At 37.6% G+C, this 20,179-nt stretch overlaps 1 protein-coding gene across 3 annotated transcripts in view; it reads right to left on the reverse strand.

Moving 5' to 3' along the window:
- PDE4B (phosphodiesterase 4B) overlaps positions 1 to 20,179 on the reverse strand; it is a 537,685-nt gene that overhangs the window by 135,141 nt on the left and 382,365 nt on the right. The window lies entirely within an intron of this gene.

A 20,179-nucleotide genomic window follows, 5' to 3' on the forward strand; every position in this document is an offset into this window, starting at 1 on the left:
GAACAATTTTGTGCGGGAATGTATTTTGTATGTGGACTATACAAAGGGGGTTGAGGGGTACCAAGATTGAGAACTTACTACTCTGTATTGCTGCTGCTCTAAGTTGCATTTGGGGTATACAAATTTCCTAATAGCTCAGTATTTTCCAGGCTCCATTTTCCATCTTTTCTAAAAGATTATCATAAAAGATATTCACATAGTCTCTTAATTGGATATAAATACTCCCATTTATACATTTGGTAGCCCTACCCAAAATAAAATCTGTTAGTTAAATTATTTATTTAAAAATATTATGTCAGCTTCCAGTGGCTCGAAGGCAACTGAAATTCCCTTCAAGAGAAATGATCCTGATCTGGAAAAACCAGTTCTTACCCAACCAGTGATGGCTTCCAGAAATTGTTGCTTTCTTTAATAAGTTCTCAGATACCATCTGGAAATCAGTTCTAGAATTCTGCTTGATATCTATAGCTAAGATAGTGTAGATAAATGGTCACTTAGCTCATTGATATATACTCCAGTGATGGGGGACATGTTAATCCCATGAAATAGTGAATTTCACTTTTGGATTGATTTAATCATTTACGGCTTAGGCCAGAAAACTTGAATTAATTTTAATCTTTAGCCCAAACCTCCCCCACCCCCATCCACTTACTCAACCAATCTCCCTCACTGTGCTAAATGGACCTGCCATCTACTCAGTTGAATCATCCACAATTTACCTCTTTCTTCAAATCCCCTTCGTCTTTTTCAGTTGGCCAAAGAGGTCTACCCATCCTATATCAAAACTACACACTTTAGTTTTGCTGCTACCATGGTTTAAGTGCATTAAAATCTCACTTAAATTAGAATAGCCACCCTATGAATCTCCGTGCTTCCACTTTTGCCCAATCCTCCAAATTCTGCTCCATATAACAGGAAGGGCAATCTCTTAACATAAAAATCAAATCATGTCATTGCTTTTAGAATAAAATCCAACCTCCTTATGATGGATTCCAAGTCCCTATATAATCTAGTCCCTGCCACCATGCATGTGTGTGTGTTTTGTTCACTGGCATATTTTCTTTGCTTTGAACACTCTGGCTCACAGAAAGTACTGAATAAATATTTGTTAAATTGATAAATAAATGCTGGTCTCTCTGCTTGTTCTCTCCTCTCTTCTTTGCATGGTTGTCTTCTCATTCTTTAAGCCTTGGATTAACTTAGCTACTAAAAAATATTCCTTCCCCAACCCATTATTTGTTAGGGCCCCTTTTCTTCATAGCACCTATCACAACTTTTTGCTCTATCTATTTGTATGCTCATTATTTTTAAATTGTCTTCCTCTCTCATAAAACTCTAAGGTCTAGGAGGGTTGTCTGTTGTATTTACCAATGCATTAACTAGTACCTGGCACTGGGCCTGAGACATACTGCTAGTTCAGAACTAATGTCTGTTCGATAGATTAATGAATGAATAACTGAGTGCGTAGTATATTAAACACTAACAATCATCTCAGTGATTCATAGCAGACTCATCATTTTGTTATTTAAAAATATATATTTCTTTATAAGAAGAAGAGCCCATTTGTTGACTTCCTATCATAGGGACAGCTCCCACACTACTCCTAAGGAAGCTCAAATTTTAAATTTCGATAGAGGTAAAAACTTGTTATGGCATTTCTTGCAATTATTACTCTGGGCTTATTTCAGAAAATTAGACTAGTTTTCAGATCAAGTTTCACAAGTCATTGACCTTTCAGGAAGAACTACAAGGAGTTGTTGAGGTCTGCATGGAGGCTGCATGCCTGGTTCTAGGCTGTGAAATGCCATTACTTAATTCTTCAAGAACTGCATATTTTTAAAAATAATTTTTATTCTCTTGAGAACAAGTAGGCTATATATCTCCTTTTTGGTGGAGGTATGGGGGTGGAAGGAATGGCAGATTGGTTTGCTATAAACTCAAATAATAATCACAAAATTGGAAATCACTGCCTCAGCCTCCAGTCTACTGAGCACTTAATAGCATTTACATCAGTTAACATCTGGCCTCTAAATGTTATCAGTCTTAAACACTGCACCTGCAGACAGCCTGGCATTTGAATTTTAAAAATGTTCTTTTAGGAAGGAAGGAGGGGTGAAAGAAGGGGGGATAAGAGAAAGGAAAATCGGAAAAATGTGATCCCAGAATGGTTTCTTTTTGACTCAGGCGGTAAAGCTAAGAAAAGTTACACGTTCTTTCCTCATAGGTATTGAGCACTTACAATGTGCCAGGCCACATATTCAGTGTTGGGTATATACTAACTCATTTCATTGCTAGGGTCACTCTGTGGGGAAGTTGTTCCTCTGATTCTACGGATGTGACAACTGAAGTTCAAAGGGTTTAAATAATTTGCTGAGGATCACTGAGCTATTAAATAGTGGATCTTGGATTTAAACTTGGAAATCCGGTTTGATTGTATCCATTAACAGATCAATCGACTCACCCACATCAGTAAACATCTGCTCGGTCTTTCCTCTTGTTAACATAGATAAATTTTCATGATTCTATCTGAAGCCAAACCTTCTGTTGTGAGCCCTATTCACAGACTGTGCTACTGCGTCATCATTTTCCATTTTGCACATCAGCAAACAATGAAAATGTAAAAAAATTCATATAAAACAAACCAATCCACAAACAAAAAATAACAACCAAAAAGACTTCCACCAGACATATGAAAACGGAAAGAATTCATCACCAGCATACCTGAAGGATAAGAAATGTTAAAGGAAATCCTTCGGGCAGAAGGAAAATGATACCAGATAGAAATAAGTATTTCACAAAGGAATAAAGGGTGGTTTTTTTTTTGCTTCCTTTAAGAATCTTTTCAAAATACAATTTACTGAAGATAAGAAATAAGAAATAATAACCATGTATTGTGAGGCTTATAATGTACATAGAAGTAAACCATATGACAATGACAAAAAGAGTACAAAGGCAAAGAAGGAAGAATGAAAGTATATTGTGGGAAGGTTCTTATACTATATGTGAAGTGGTATAATAATGCTTGAAGGTAGACTGGGATAAACTAAAGATTTACACTAGAAACACTAACGTAGCCATTAAAATAAAAAAAAAAAACATGAAGAGCTTTACCTAAGGAAATACAAAAGGAAGCATAAAACACTTATCCAAAACAGCAGAAAAAGAGAGAAAAGCATATAATGAACAGATAGGATAAATAGAAAACAAATAGCAACATGGTAAATATAAACCTAACCATGTTAATAATCTCTTTAAATGTAAATAGTCTAAACATCGCAATTAAAAGGCAGATGACCTAATGGTATGCCGCCTGTAACAAACCACTGTAAATATAAAAACACAAGTTAAAGAACAGGGAGTGGAAATAAGCATACCATATAACACTAATCAAAAGAAATCTAGAATGGCTATATTAATATAAGAACAAGTAGATTTCAGAACAAAGATTATTATTAGGAATAGAGGGTAATTTCATAATGATAAAGGAGACAATTATAAAGAAGACATAACAATTCTAACAATTTATGAAACAGAATTTCAAAATACATGAACAAAAAAACAAAAAGAAAAGCAAAAGAGGACAAATAGAATAATCAAGAAGTATAGTCTTGTTAACTGATTGAACCAATAGAAACCCAATAAGGATATAGAAAACTTGAACAACACTATCAATTTGACATAACTGACATTGATACAACACCACACAGAACAACAGCTGACTACACATTGTTTTCAAGTGTACATAGAACACTTACCAAAACAGACAATATTCTAGGCCATAAAACAAGTATCAGTAAGTTTAAAAAAATCCAAGCCATAAAAAGTATGTTCTCTGATCAGAGTGGAGTTAAATTAGGAATCAATAACAGAGAGATCTCTAGTAAAGCTCTAAGTATTTGAAACTAAACATTCTAAATAAATCATGGTTCAAAGAAAAAATCAAAGGAGAAATTCGAATTTTGACTAATTGAAAATATTACATATCAGAATCTGTGGGATATAAGCTAAAGCAGTACTTAGAGGTAAATCTGTAGCACTAAATGCCTTTATTAGAAAAGAATAAAATAAATAACCTCACTTTCTAGATTCAATTAGAGAAATAAAAGCAAATAAAACCCAAAGTAAGCATAAGGGGAAAAAGGGTAAGAATGGAAATATTATAGAGGAAGAGAGAGAGAATCAATGAAGACAAAACAGGTTCTTTGTGTAAATATGACAAACTTCAAGTCAAATTTACCAGGAAAAAAAAGAGAAGATGCAAGTTAAGAATATCAGGCATGAAAGAGGAGACATCAGTACAGATTCTAAAGATATAATAAAAATAATAAGGAACTATTACGAGCAACTTTATGCCAATAAATTCTACAACTTAGATGAAATGGATAAATTCCTTGAAAAACAAAAACTACTAAAACTCACTGAAGAAGAAAGAAATAACATGAAGAGGCCTATACCTATTACAGAAGTTGAATGTTTTTAAAATTTAAACCATTTCACACACACACACACACACACACACACAAACCCTGCAAGCCCAGATGGCTTTTCTGGTGAATACTGCCAAAAATTTAAAGAAGAAATAATACTAATTCTACATACCCCTTCAGAAAGTTGAAAAGGAAGGAATACTTCCCAACTAATTGTTTCAAGTCAGCATATTTCTGATATCAAAATCAAAGACAACTCAAGAAAAGAAAACATACAGATCACTTCCCCCATAAATACACATGAAAAAGCTCTTAACAGAATTATAGTAAATCTAATCCAATAATATATAAAGTGGTTGACACATGATGATCAAGTGGGGGTTATTCAAGGAATATAAGGCTGTTATAACACTCAAAAGACAATCAAGGTAATTTCCCATATTAATAATAATAATAACCAAGATCATCTCAGTGGGTGCAGAGAAAAACATTTGACAAAATCCAATATCCATTCCTGGTAAAAAGTTCTAGAAAACTAGCAATAGTGGGGACATTTCTCAACCAGGTAAAGGGCATCTATGAAAAAGCTAACATCTAACATCACACTTAAGAGTGAAACACTGAGCTATTTCCCCTTAAAAGTAGGAAAAAAGTAAGAATGTCTGTTCTCACCACTTCAAGTGAACATTTTACTGGAAGTTCTTAGTGCAGTAGGCAATACATTATATCTATATCTATATCTATATCTATATCTATATCTATATCTATATCTACACTAAAAAGGAAAAAGTAAAATTATCTCTATTCATAGGTGATATGCCTGTCTATGTAGATTCACTGCAGCTTTGTTATCCTAAAAAATGGAAACAACCCAAATGTAACAGGTGAATAGGAACACAAGTTGTAGCCCATTCATGCAATGGAATACCACTTAGCAATAAAAAAGAACAAACTATCAATACCTGCAACAATATGGATTAATCTCAAACTAATTATTCTGGGTAAAAGGAGGTAGATCAAAAGAGTACTTATTGTATGGTTCCATTTATCTAAAATACTAGAAAATAAAACTATAGTGACAGCTCATCAGTGATTTTGCGGGGATGAAGGGCGGTACCAGGAGGGTTGGGAGGAACTGCAAAAAGAAACTTTTGGGTTTGATGGATATGAATTATCTTAGAGGTAGCAATGATTTCATGGGTGCATATGTGTCCAATTTTACACTTTAAAAAGTAAACTTTTTGCATGCTATTTGTACCTAAATATTTTTTTAAAAATGGACTTGTGATTACTCCATGCTGTCCTCCACTTATTGCTTATTTTTTCTTTTTCTTTTTTTTTTCTTTTGTAGTCTTTTAAAAGCAAAATTCTTCAAGAAGTTGTCTTCACTTGCTGTCTCCACTTCCTTAACATCTATGTTCTTCTCAACACAGTATAATTAGGATTTGGTTTACAGTACTTCATAGGAAATCCCTTTTGTTGAGATCATTAGGATCCCACGTCTTGCCCAAACTAATAATCAATTCTTACTCACCATCTTTCTCAAAATGTCATGAGCATTTGACATGTTTATCCTTCTCTTATTTTGACTTTTTAAAAAATTTTTCATTCAATTTATTTTTTGTATCAGTTCCAGCACATAATTATAAAATAACCGAGGTTAACACAGGCCCATGTGCAAACAAGTGAGAATGTGGCCCCACCATATTTCGGGCACTGAGCATCGCCACGGTTGTCCACTTTGATCAGGGTTTAATATATGTGGGATGTACAGGCATCCAGAAGCTCAGAGTGTAAACATGGTTTCATGTTAGCAATAGCCATAAGATACTCTGGTCCTAAGTGTTTTCTGTAAGTTGTTTCATCCTGAAGGTTAGCCAAACATGCAGTGTCATCACTGAAAAGCAGATCCTTGTTTGAGGATTTAAACAACTGGAACATCTTGTATTCAAACCCATTTCTTCCAAAGAGCTCCTGTTGGTTGAAGAGAATTCTGTGAACAAAATCTGCCTTACGTTTCCTTGAGATCACAGCATGTTTACAGGAGGGTGATGCATAGGGGCACATGTACCCCAATGTTTACAGCAGCACTTTCAACAATAGCCAAATTATGGAAAGAGCCTAAATGTCCATCAACTGATGAATGGATAAAGAAGATGTGGTTTATATATACAACGGAATACTATTTGGTAATGAGAAAGATGAAATCTGGCCATTTGCAGCAACGTGGATGGAACTGGAGGGTATTATGCCACGTGAAATAAGCCAGGCAGAGAAAGACAGACACCATATGTTTTCACTCATATGTGGATCTTGAGAAGCTCAACAGAAGATCATGGGGGAGGGGAAGGGGGAAAAAAAGTTACAGAGAGGGAGGGAGGCAAACCATAAGAGACTCTTGAGGACTGAGAACAAACTAAGTTTAGATGGGGGTTGGGGGAGAGGGGAAAGTGGGTGATGGGCAGGGAGGAGGGCATTTGTTGGGATGAGCACTGGGTGTTGTATGGAAACCAATTTGACAATAAATTATATTTTAAAAAAAAGGCTGACTAGATCTCTGGATGTGAAAAGACTCCTTCAAATTCATGTCTTCCATGCTGACTATTTTGACTTTCAGGATATTACCTTCTCCTGGTTTTCTTCCTAGTTCATTGGCCTGCCTAGATCCTTCATCTGTCCCCAAATTCTACATGTTGGAGAATCCTGGGACTCAGCTCTCAACCTTGTTTTCTTTATATTATTCAGGTGATTCTAGGTGATTTTATCATTGCATTTATCATGGTTTAAAATACTATTTCTTCACCAATGATTCCCTTGACTCCCTAATGTGTTTAAAATGATGACAACTACAGGAAGAATATGATGAATGGTTAAGAGGCTCATAATCTAGACAAAACTGGAAATCTCAAGAACAGCAAAGGCAGTTTAAAGGGCAAAGGCCTGAAAATGTGGGAGAGATGCCAGGTGCTGCCGGAGAGGCTCTCAGACTGTGTTTTCCAGTACATTCAAAACACTGTCTGCACTGCTTTTGTACATCACTGCCCTCAGCTCTGGTGGTAATTTTATGTAAAATGCATCCAATTTCTATAAAACTACTTAGCATTGATTTTGCATCTGAAGAGTTTCAGAAACGTCACCATTCCAAAAATAAATGGTATCATGATTCTATTAGAGCTCAAGGAAAGTCTCCAGGCTTTACTATTCTTTGCCATTATTTTTAGAAATTAAATCTTTCTGTAATCTAAGCCCAATGTCTCTGAGCAGATCACAGCTTGCTCTTCATCAGGGTAGACAGCCGTCCTTTGCATTCCCTAAAGGTGGGACTAGTCAATCTTGGGGGATGGCCTCACCATTACAGAATCCTTAGGGAACTATGAGGTTCTTTTACCTCACACTTGGCCTTCACATGGAGGATGAAAACCCTAAGTCACTATGACAGGCTTTAGCTTTTCTTTCCAGAGCAATCTTTACAGAAGATATATATTATATATATATATATATATATATATATATATATATATATATATATATATATAGTATTGGCATTTTACAATCTTTACAGAAGATATATATATATATATATATATATATATATATATATATATATATAGTATTGGCATTTTGAAGCGAACAGAGAAGTCCTTTTTAACCAATGTGAATTCTTTATCTTCTTCAGATATCAATTCTTATTCATGATCTTGTTATTTTGGAAAGAGCATTGTTCCTTTACAAATTCATCTTTTCAATAACAGAAACAATGACTGCCTCCAAATATAAGTAGTCGAGGAAACCCAATTGCAAAGTAGTGTCTTCCTTTCAATTGCTTTTCCTACAACCCTGTCTTTTGACTGACTCACAGTGAAACGAGTCACTTGAAGGGCCGATTTTTTGCTAGAGGTGTCCTGTGAAGATTTCATCTCAGTTCTGTCAATAATCCCATTTCCTCATTTTATCTTTTCACAACCAATTCTTTCAACATGGATTTCCTCTTTAATAATCCAATTATCTCAACTTACTGGTAAATTACCCAGTCTAACCAAAACATCAGATTCAGTAATCAAAAGGACAGAGGGCTCTTCAAACGGTGTTTCTGACTCACATATTTCTGACTCACAGATGGATGTACTATGTTCTGTGCCACCTCAGTAATATGGCATTACTTGGACAAATAAAAAACACAACCTTATGCAGCCTGTTCTTACATATTTTCCTCTCAATTTTATAAATGAGTCACTTAACTTCAATATTCTTCAAATATTTTTCTTTATTTTATTTTATTCTGAAATGTGACCATTCTCCTCTAAACAAGGAAGCCATAAAACTCATTCCATTTTTCATACAGGTTTTACAATTTTACAAATATACAATTTCCATGCCACTTTGACTATTTTAACGGAAATAACAGATGCTTAAGGTCATTTTTTATTGAATATAAATGGGAGCAACTCTTATTCTATTGGGAAAATTGAGTTTGGGGATAGTTGATATTTTGTTTTGTCTATTTATAGGCTAACAGTTCTGATGTACCAACTACAAATCTCATTGCTATTTTGAAAAAATATATATAACAAAAAAGGACACAAAACTCTCAAATCTCCCTGAACAACTCCTGCAGTAGGATTATCATGTCTTCTTGGAACTCAAGTACTTTTCAAACTTCTCTCTCTCTCTCTTTTAATTTGCAGCATAAAACACAAAGTTTAATTTTACTCTCATGTGGCAAAACCTCTAATACATCACTACTACAGACAGAAAAAAAGTTCATTCTCCTCTGTCTGATAGTCAAGGTCCTAATGGTATGATTTGAGCTTGACTTTCTAAGCATATGCGCTAAGATCTCTGATTTATGCTCTAACCAAGCTAAAATATACACTATCCCAGAGCTATACTTCCTTCACTTTTGTTTATGCTCGTCCTGTTTCCTATATTATCTTTCCATCTTGAATATCCTTTCTAACATTTCCACCAATCTAAATCCATGTGTGACCAAGGGATAGGTGGGGGGTGGAAAGCACCAGAATTAGGGAGAACTTGGCAACTCTACTGGGAGAGTGACTGTCCAGACATTGTTAAGCTGCCCTATGTGGTCAGCCCCATTAAGAAATACTTAGAGTGACTCAAGGGTTCCTATAGAGAGAGGGAAAAGATTGCCCTGGAAAACATCTAGTTAGAAGCAGTTTAATGTAATGGATCAGGCAGAGGCTTTGGAATGAGGCAGACCTGGGTCTGAAGAGAAACTCTGTCATTTGCCAACGAAAGGGCCTTGGATTTAACCTCCCGAAGCCTTAGTTTCCTCGTGTGTAAAATAGTGATAGAGGAGAAAGGTAAAAGTTTGCTATGAGGATGAAATTAAATAATATGTGTAAAGATTTAGTGCAGCCCTATAATTCACTAGTCACATCAGCACAGGACAAGGGCAACAGAACAGAAATGGCCGTATGGTTTATCCAGACAGAGGGCCAGAGATTTTACCTGCCCTCATTCCTTAAATGTAATTCTCCAAGATCTGTATATCTCATAGCTGACCCAAAAGTTCTTGTGTGGCCTGGGAAGCTACTCAAGTATGGAGTAGGAATTCCCCTAGGTCTGTGTAGGAGCGGTGGCCAACCTGTAAGAGAGGCTCTGGGCCCTCTCCTAGGCCCAAAGCCAGGAGGCTGAATGGAGTCTTGGAAGAAAAGCAACTCAGGAAGAGCCAAATTGTGTGTGGCAGGCACTGAGCTGGCTGCCCCAGAGGCTCACACAACTTTTGTCTCCTACTCTGTTTTGAAGATAAGAGTGTCCAACTGACACAGTTTGGGCCGGCCAATAACATGTAGATGGAAGTCTCTAGAGAAGGTGTTCTCTTCCCAAATCTTAGGTCAGACACATCAAATTTCCATTTTTGTAGGTTAAAAATAGTTGAAAGTCAGGTATTTCAACCCATAGAAGACAAGCCTTACTCTCTAAGAGAACTCTTTATCCTTTGCTCCTTTACTGTTTCCTCTTTATTTTTCCGCCTGGAGCAGGGGACTCAATGCACAATGAGTAGCAATCTTACAGCTTTGAGGATAAGGACCACAGTGACAGAAGAAGAAGATAAAAGGATCCTGAATGTCAGGACACCAGTGAGTGACATGAAGCCCTGGACTACCTGCCCTCGAAATTCTTGTTGTACAAGAGAAACACAGCCCTAAGGGTTTAGCCACTGTGGTAGGGTATCTCATTTGCAGCTAGAAAAATGCTAAATGATGCCATGTTGCTGAGTTAGCAAGCAGAGGATGGGTGGACCTTTGCTGAGTGAAAGAACTAACTCCAGAGAAACTGGCTTCAGGCTATATAGCTCCTTTGAGGATGACCAGCACATCTGGAGTAGAAACAAACCTTATGCTGCCTTGGAGGCAACATAGTAGGAAGCCTTTACAGGAAAAGACAAGAAGGAAAAAGACAGGAAGGGGAGCACAGGGAAGGAAGGGAAAGTTAAAGGGGAAAAGGAACACAGTACTAGGGAAGCTGCAATTTTAAACAGGTGGTCAGGTTAGCAAAGTAACTTTCTGAGGGAATTTCTGAGACATTTGAGTGTCACGCTAAGGAAACAGGAAGAAAAAGTTCCTATAGCAATAGGCTAGTATGACTGGACCAAAGTGAGTGAGGGACAGAGGAGGAGAGATGAGGCAGGGGGCCATTTGGTAGGAGGCTTCTGTAAAGCATGTGTGAGAAAGACCTGAACCAATGAGGGCTGTGAGGCTTTCTACATGTGCAGTTAGGATGCCTAAGAGGCAATCATCTGAGGTGAGGAAGCCAGTGGAAAGATCGGGTTCTGGGTCTGGGGGTGAAGATTAAATCATGCTAAGTTTGAGATGATAGACATCAAAGAAGAGATGTAATGTAGCAGGCTGGATATAAGAATCTGGATTTCCGGAGAGAGAGACACATTTCAATTCATATGAACGCTTCCTAGATTGATAAGAGGTGATCTGTGCAGATTGCACATTTTTTAAAAAGTGAAACATAAATTTGTTTTCATCCATCTGTTCTCAATCTTCTTCCTGTACATTGATACTTAGGCGATAGGGTTGATGTGGGGCGTTTGGGGAAGGTTAGGTGAAATAATGTATACAATGGGCATATCTCAGTACAGATACTCAATAAATAATGCCAAATCTATATTGTGTACTTATACTTTTCTAGAGATTTCATTAAGCACTATGCATAAATCAACTTATTTAATTTTTACAATCAATTGATAGAGTATATAATATTGTAACCTCATTTTGTACCCATGATACTATGGTTTAGACAACTTTAGGAATCTTGCTCAAGGTCACAGAGCTGGTAAGCAGAAAAACCTAGCTTCATACAAAGATCTTTTTGCTCTTGAACCACATTCTTAATCTACATACTATAGCAGAGTTGCAAACTCAGAAGGCCTCAGGGGTAATGTAAATTTATGCAGTGACTCCTATATCCAATACCTACTCATAATTTACACATGGAGTCTAATAAACATCTTAGACTCAATGTGACCAAAACAGAATTTTTATTTTTCTATGTTCCTCCTTTAGCCCTTCAGTTTTCCATATCAATTAGTGGCATTGTTCATCTGCCTAGTTGCTTAAGCCAAAAACCCAGAAACTGTCCTTTATTTCTCTCTTCTCCTCATCTGATGCATCCAACGTCAGCAAAGCCTGTTGGCTCTATTTCCAGAATTTATCTCACATTTGTATATTCTGTTTATATTTACAGTTCCCACCATCATTTCAAACTACCATTATCTGTTATCTGTATTTTTTCAGTAGTCACTGGTCTTCTTGTTTCCAATCTCGGCTCCTACAACTATTTTACTCACAGTAACCAGAATAAACTTAAAAAACAAAAAAAACAAAAAAAACAAAACAGATCATGCTTTAAAATCTTCTATAGCTGTTCATCACATTTAGATAAAATCCAACATCCTTCCTACAGCGTATAAGATTCTCCCTAATCTGCTCTCTCCTACCTCATTTTAAACCAATCTCCCTCTTGCTCATTATATTTTATTTTTTTAATGTTTATTTATTTTGAGGGAGACAGTGCATGGCATGCCTGCTGGGGAGGGGCAGAGAGAGAGGGGAACAGAGGATCCAAGGCTCGAACTCACAAACTGTGAGATCATGACCTGAGCCAAAGTCAGATGCTTAACTGACTGTGCCACCCAGGTGCCCCTTGCTCATTATATTTTAGTGGCACTGACCTTCTTTTTCCTTGAACAAAGCAACTCTTCCTGCCACAGGGTCTTGCACTTGGTGCTGACTCTGCTTACCATCCTCTGTCCCTGGTCTTCCTGGTCTATTCAACCTATATTATCACCTCCTACCTCAAACACCACATACAACATCATTTTATTCTATTACTTCATTATTTCCTTATCATTATTTGAAATTTCCTTACTAATTTACTTGTTTGCTCATTTTTACGAGTCTCTCTCCACTAGAAGGCAGGCTTCATGAGGTCTGAGCTCTTGCCATATCTTGTTCCCTGCTGTATCTCCACGGCCTACGACAGTGTCTGACACGCAGACAAATGTCAACAAAGATTTGTGAAATAAAATTGTTTGAATATAAGGTAATGGGGAGTAATTGTTGAGGTCTTGGTGAACTAGATGCACCCTCAATTTAAAGAAATTTAAATTTAAAATCCTTTAAAATACCTTGATGGCCAAACCAAAAGGTCTGTTAGAACTTACAATCCCTGCTCTCTACCACTTTACCTGCTGACCCACCCCCACTAATTCCATAAGGTTGAAGATCTGAAAACCCACAAAGAGAATGACACTGAATTTCAGTATGCAAATGAGCAACTTCTTCCCAGCAAAATATTTTTTCCCTAGATCTGTAGTGATTTCCCCAACAGAAGAAATCATCCAGCCACATAGTTTTTCTTTAAATACGACAATGAATGAGTTACTTTCCCTTAGTGGGGAATTTATCGATGGGAAATGTTACAAATCTATGAAAAAAAAATTGTTTTCAAACAAAAATAAGGGACTGAAACCTCTAATCACTAGGAAAATGAAATAAAACTGGAGACTCTGAGTATGAATTTATGTAAGCTAAACAGAGGGTGATTTTTTAAGAGATTTCCTAGCTAGGTTAAGCATCAAATAGACCTTTTCTGGTCGCCAGACCCAAATATTCAGGTTTATAGTTTTTAAAACCTGTGTCAAGATGAATCCTGTCTGGAGCTGTACATTTCACTCAAGGTCTCCCATTATTAAAAAAAAACTGTTTTTACACTTATTTATTTTTCAGAGACAGAGAGAGACAGAGCATGAGCAGGGGAGGGTCAGAGAGAGAGGGAGACACAGAATCCGAAGCAGGATCCAGGCTCTGAGCTGTCAGCACAGAGCCCCACGTGGGGCTCGAACTCACAGACTGTGAGATCATGACCTGAGCTGAAGTCAGACACCCAACTGACTGAGCCACCCAGGCGCCCCTTTAAATTTTTGTTGTTGTTTTTTTAAATCCTTATTTATTTTTGAGAGAGAGACAGAGTGGGAGCAGGGGAGGAGCAGAGAGAGAGGGAGACACAGAATCAGAAGCAGGCTCCAGGCTCCGAGGTGTCAGCACAGAGCCCGATGCGGGGCTCGGACCCACAAACTGCGAGATCATGACCTGAGCCAAAGTCGGACGCTTAACTGACTGAGCCACCCAGGTGCCCCAAGGTCTGCCATTATTAAATGTGAGAGTGGAAAAATATTTAAACTAACGTTAAGAATGCAGTAGTTCTTATGCTATGTACTGAGTAGAGCAAGATGAGGATTGATGATGCACCATAGGTTTGGAAAAAGGGAGAATACCAATGATGTGGTTTCTGTCTGAGGGCAATTGACAAAGCTTGATTGAAGTGGGGTGAGGTAAGAATGAGAAGTGAGAAAATACAGGCAAATTCTAAAGAATTTTGCTGTGAAGGGGAGAGCAGATATGAAACAGTAATTGGAGGGGGCATGTGGAGTCCATTTGGCTTCTTTACTATCATTCTTGAGTGCTTGAGAAAGGGAGAAAATGGTGACCAAGGTGAAGAAGGAGTGATACAGGCACAAAGTCCTGGAGGAAGCAAAACAGGATGGGGCTCAGGGTACAGTGGAGAGGCCAGAGTTTGAGAAGTTAGAGGAATTAGTTCTCCTGTGATTTCTTCCATTTTCTCAGTAAGAGTGAGATACGTGAACATGTGTTTGTAGGTTTCAGGAGAGATGACCTGGCATGAAATAGTTGTTTTAAGAGAACAGGAGAGTGAACCGACCTGAAACATGCAGTAAAATTGTGGAGTAATACTGACAACTCATATGAGATTTGCAGTCATTAACTTAGAATGAGCTCAAGGAGCATGGTTGAGTATTTTTCTCAGATCATGTCCAGCTGCTCTTGTGCTGAGGCTGAGCAGATGAAGAGTTGGTCTAACTGGTTCCAAAATACTGCCAGTGAGTAGGGCGGACACCTAAGTGTATTTATAAGGGAGTGGTTTGAGTGTAAACCCTGAAATCTAAGTTGGGTAAGGAAAGAAATGGGGAACATGTGGGAAAGGGGTCAAGGTAGGGAAAGGACAGTAAAAAGGTGGTAGAATCAGTGAATTGGAAGACGTATGGGGTACAAATGTAAGCAGCAAGAAACAGAAAAAAGAGCTCAAAAGATGGGTAGCAAGAGTCTGACAGTAGGATACTTAACATCAAGATTTCAGAAATGATTCCATTATTGGTAACTGAAAGGTCCAGGATAAACATGGGAGAGAAGATGCTTAGTAGTTGGCATGGAACAAAAGATCATTCAAAGTGATAGCAAGTAACCATGAGATGGAGTACTGAATGGATCATCTACATGGATGTGGAAGTGATCCCAAATGATGACACAGTTTTGTAGTGGAGAGAAAGGGTGAGTCAGATGCTGCAGTATTCAGTGAATTAAAGAAAGTGACCCAGAAGTGGGTGGATGACTACACCCAGGGGAGGTAGTGGGTGGTATAGTTTGATTGCACATACTTCAAAGGAGCCAGGTTTTTGCAAGGAAGGGTAATCAAAATGGTCCCTAAGCAGCAATGAAAAGTAAGGATGACATCTCCTCTATCTCGAGGTCCTACAGTGCATAGAATATGAGAAGGGAAAAAAAGGTTGTTCTCTCTTGAGGCCAATGCAAGGGTAGCTCAGTGAGCCAAGGGCCAGCTACAGCAATGAAAGGGAACAATCAGTTGAGAGACTGGGAATGCAGGAAATCTTGACGATACCTAGGCCAGGAGCTCCAGCAGCATCATGAAAAGGTTAGGGGAGATTAGTTTATATTAAGGATATATCGGGCCATTTGGATATAAATGTCAGGGTGATTATAGGAGGCTTGGACTTCTAGGGGTAATTGAGGGAAACAGGAATGTAAGAAAGATGACAAAAATGGGGATGGAGGGTGGAACGGTCAGAGAGAGGAAAGGAGAAAGTATTTTGGACCTTAAATTCCTGAAGGATCTTATCTGTTTGAATATCAAATCACAGAATAGGAGAGACAAGGAGGAAAGAACATAATATATATAATAAGGAGACTTGGTCTTGCATTTGATTCTGTCACTTAATTGCCACATGACTTGAGAGAATTTATATAATACATTTAATCCTAAATTATCTAATCTATAAAATAGTTATATTACTGCATATCTCAGAGTGTTGAGGCAAAGATTAATTGGATAATATGTTTTATATTTTTTAAATCTTTTTTTTAATGTTTATTTATTTTAGAGACGGAGAGATACAGCACAAGCTGGGGAGGGGCAGAGAGAGCAGGAGACAGAATCTGAAGCAGGCTGCAGGCCCTGAGCTGTCAGCACAGGGCCTGACGTGGGGCTCAAATCCATGAACCATGAGATCATGACCTGGGCCGAAGTCGGACACTTAACTGACTGAGCCACCCAGGTGCCCCTATATATATATATATAAATCCACACAATGGATTTACTTTTGTTTGTTTGCCAAATACGCATTTCCCACTTTTAACAATATGTCAGTATGCCCTAACATGATTTTGTCTTCTCCATTAGATAAAGTCAGGTCACATAACAAGCAATAAGAGGTCCTGCATAACCCAAAGAGGAGCCTCATGCAAACCTGGCTGAGCATGCCCCATCCTTGGTTGGAATTTAAATTTCCCCTAGAGGGACAAAGAAGTTAAGAATGGCTAGAGTTCCTTTTCTTCCTAGTGGAGTGGTCTTAATCAGATGGTTCTGGTTGGGAGGCCTTTCTGGAGGATCCGGCTCCTTCTCCAAGGCTGCCTTGATTCTTGCCTATTCCTGGGGTGAGGCTTCCAACAATTTAGGGGCTCCTGATATCCTTTTCAATAAATTCCCATTTGCTTACATTGGTCAAAATCAATATCTGTTGTAAGCAACCAAAGACTCTTAATTGATATATAAATGCAGGTTATATAAATGTCGTCATTGCTACTGCTACTACTAATAGTGGTGAAAACGATATATCTGTTTTCCACTTCAGACAGAAATAGCCAAGGCTTAACTGGAAAAATAAATGAAGGTACCGACTTCATGTCATTCCCTGGAGCCCTGGCAACATTTTCAACCTATGCTCCTTCAAGGGACTATCAATTCCAATCGATGTTATTACCCATCTCCAGAAAGCTCACGGCAGAAATTTTAAGACACCTTTCTAAAGCTCTAAATTTGCCAAATCCATCACAGTAAATCCAAGACTATGCCATTAAATAACTGTAGCACAGGGAAAGGCAGTTTAAGAATGTGAGTGGGGAAAAATAAATCACAGATAAAAAGATAAATTAGCAACCTGAAAGAGCAATGACTCAAAAAAAAGAGCATGCATTCTAATTTATAATGTAAAAGGCTCTGCTGTCATCATCCATCGTAGCCTGCACTCAGCATACAAGGCTATTTTGCAATTTCAATAATCAGTTTTGATAACTAATATCCACATTAAAAGCCCCTCAACTTCATATTGCATTAAGGGGATGCTAATGTGTCAGGCTCCTGAATGTCTCCCACTTTATCCCTTGGAATTTACGAAGAGACAATTTGGAAACTTTAAACGTTTTTTTCTCTCTAATGGAAGTGAGACGAGGCTAAGAGAAAAGTACCTGAACAAAGATGTACTGAATATTAATCTAGAGCTATAATGCTTTGAAGTAGAAGGGGATCAAAGAACATTCTTATTATCTGCTACTCTGCTCTTTTCTTCCTATGGTAACTAAAACATCCAATCTTGTGAGATTTTTAGCTGCTTAGCCTGAGATCACCTCCAAGTTTCCAGACATTTCCTGATCTACCCACTTTCTTCCTTTTAGTCAAATGGACATATGACCATTAAGGAGAAGAAACAGCAGTAATCATTGAGTGAGAAGTGTGGCTAGTGAGTTAACTCTTGCCTCCTTCCTTTGTGCTTTCCAGACACTTGAGAAAGAGATAGAGAGAGACTTCCACAATGGAAGCCCTGGGACAACTCCCAAATTCCATCCATGGAAGCCAGTAAATTCCTGCCCTAATGGCTATGTGGTTGGACTTCGTGAGGATACTTTCTCTCTCATTGCAGTTGAGATCTCAGCTGACCCTGACTAGGAGTACCCTAGTCTCCTCCTTGTCTTCCATCTGGTAGTTAGGAGCTACTGGTTTAGGTGCACACCTACACTTCCCATGCACTAGATAGAATATCACTATCTATTTGCACCCAATAGCCTTACAAAGTGTTTGGCAGGTTGTTACCAAGCTAAGGTACTTCCCTTAGTGTTTTCCCTGCCATTAATTTCTCCCCTATCAATCCATCTGATATAATAATGTTGTCAGCTTAATCTTTCTATAATCTATTTCTAAGTCACTCCCTTCCTCAACATCCTTCCCATTGCCGATGTCTTCCCATTGCCTATCGGAATCCTCATTATCCAATAAAAGTTCTCAGTGATCTAGTCTCAAACAACTTTTCCAACAGTAGGTTTTTTTGTGTGTGTTTTTTCTTTTTGAACCTTAACCAGCAACTACACAGAACTTCTCCAATCCCATGTGTACAATTCAGTTTCCTGCCTCTGCATTTTGTCAGTTATTCCATTGCTTGGAAAGCACTTTTTCTACCATCCCTCAATCCCAGTCATTATGCAAGGTTTTTTTCAGGTGCTGCCTCCAGAAAGTTTTCTCATAACACTCAAATATATTGTTATTTATATGCATAATACCCTCTGAATTAGTTTAAGACACATTCAATAAACAACCACTAATGTATACAGTATTATTCATAACACTTAGAGTTTAGATAGTTACCATTAAGAAATCCACTGTATAACTGGAGAAGGGAGTATAAAGAGTTAACAATCTAATTTTACTCAGCAAATATGATTGCTGTTCTTATTTGATTTCAGGCACACACAAAGCTGTATTTTCTAGAAGTTCAAATGCAATTTCTCTCTTAATTTTTTTTTCTTATCTGGGTCACAGTAGAAGCAATACAATCCATTTTCTGTCTAGAGTTGGAAACACACTTTCAATTTTATAGCCTCATCATTGGTTGCATTTTGGGAAAAAATGTTCCACTAAAATTTGAGAATGAGGATATAATTTAGAAATAGAAGACCAATAAAATAGAATCATACAGAATAGACTCTCATAAAAAATCCAGTGATTTCACAAATTACCTAAAACCCAGTAACTTGAGTAATTATAAACATCCTTTTTTTTGTCATCTTCTAGAAATTATACTTAGTATGTTTCCATTAATTGCTATTGAAAACATGGCCAGAACCCCTCATTCTTTTCTTGTGTTTACATTGTGCAAGGAGATCCAATTGGATTGGATCTTAGAAATCAGGAGTGACACAGTAGTTGTCCACCTGTACGCCTTGGAATCTCTGAGGGTGAACCTAGGTGGGGTTGGGATCCAGAAATATACTTAACAGCACTCCAGGGGTCTTCTCTCGAGGCTTCATCCAGAGAATTGCAATTTTACTAACTTTAAGTTTCTAAGTAGAATCTTACTTTTCTAAGGCTGCTATGGTTAAAAACAATAAGTTTGAAACCACTAAACTAACCCATTTCTTTTATTGTCCAATGAAAAAAACTGAAGCTCAGGTATTTAATGGGTCTTGCTCAAGGTCATGCAAAGAGTGAGTCAGAAATGTACTCAACAACTTAATGTCCATTCCTCATTTCAAAATACTTTGCAAAGATGTCTACAGAAACAATTAATGGATGGATAGGTGGCTGGATGCATGGATACAGGGATGGATGGATAAATGATTGAGTGAACTGTGTAAATGCATGCATATTATGACCATTTGGTCCAGTTGCATCCATGCTGAAGCGCATCTATGGTGCATGGTAAGGAAATAGATTGGTCATCAGAGGCCTTAGGTGCAAATCTCAGCTCTGCCATTTATTGGTTATGAGAACGTGGGAATGTGGGAAAATTTAGCCTCTTTCAGCTGTAGTTTTTTAATCTGCAAAACGGAGTTAATAATATATTTCCATTATGGTTATAGTAAGAAGTCAATGATATAGTGTTCAGAAGATCCCAGGTGCAGTTTCAGTACCAGAAATGTTAGTAGATAATAAGTAATAATTGCATGACAAAACTCAGGCCTTGACAGAGAAACAATTTTTTTTTAACTAAATAGTATTTTAATAAGAAATGCAAAACTAATAAAAACAATAAATCAAACCATATAAACACCCCAAATAGCAAATAGATTATTCTCCATTTCCTTCCTCTAGTCCATTTGCTAGCCTGTGATCTCTGAGGCTGACCCCTAGTT

Source organism: Panthera onca, chromosome C1, assembly GCF_046562875.1.
Source record: "Panthera onca isolate mPanOnc1 chromosome C1, mPanOnc1 haplotype 2, whole genome shotgun sequence".
NCBI lineage: Eukaryota > Metazoa > Chordata > Mammalia > Carnivora > Felidae > Panthera > Panthera onca.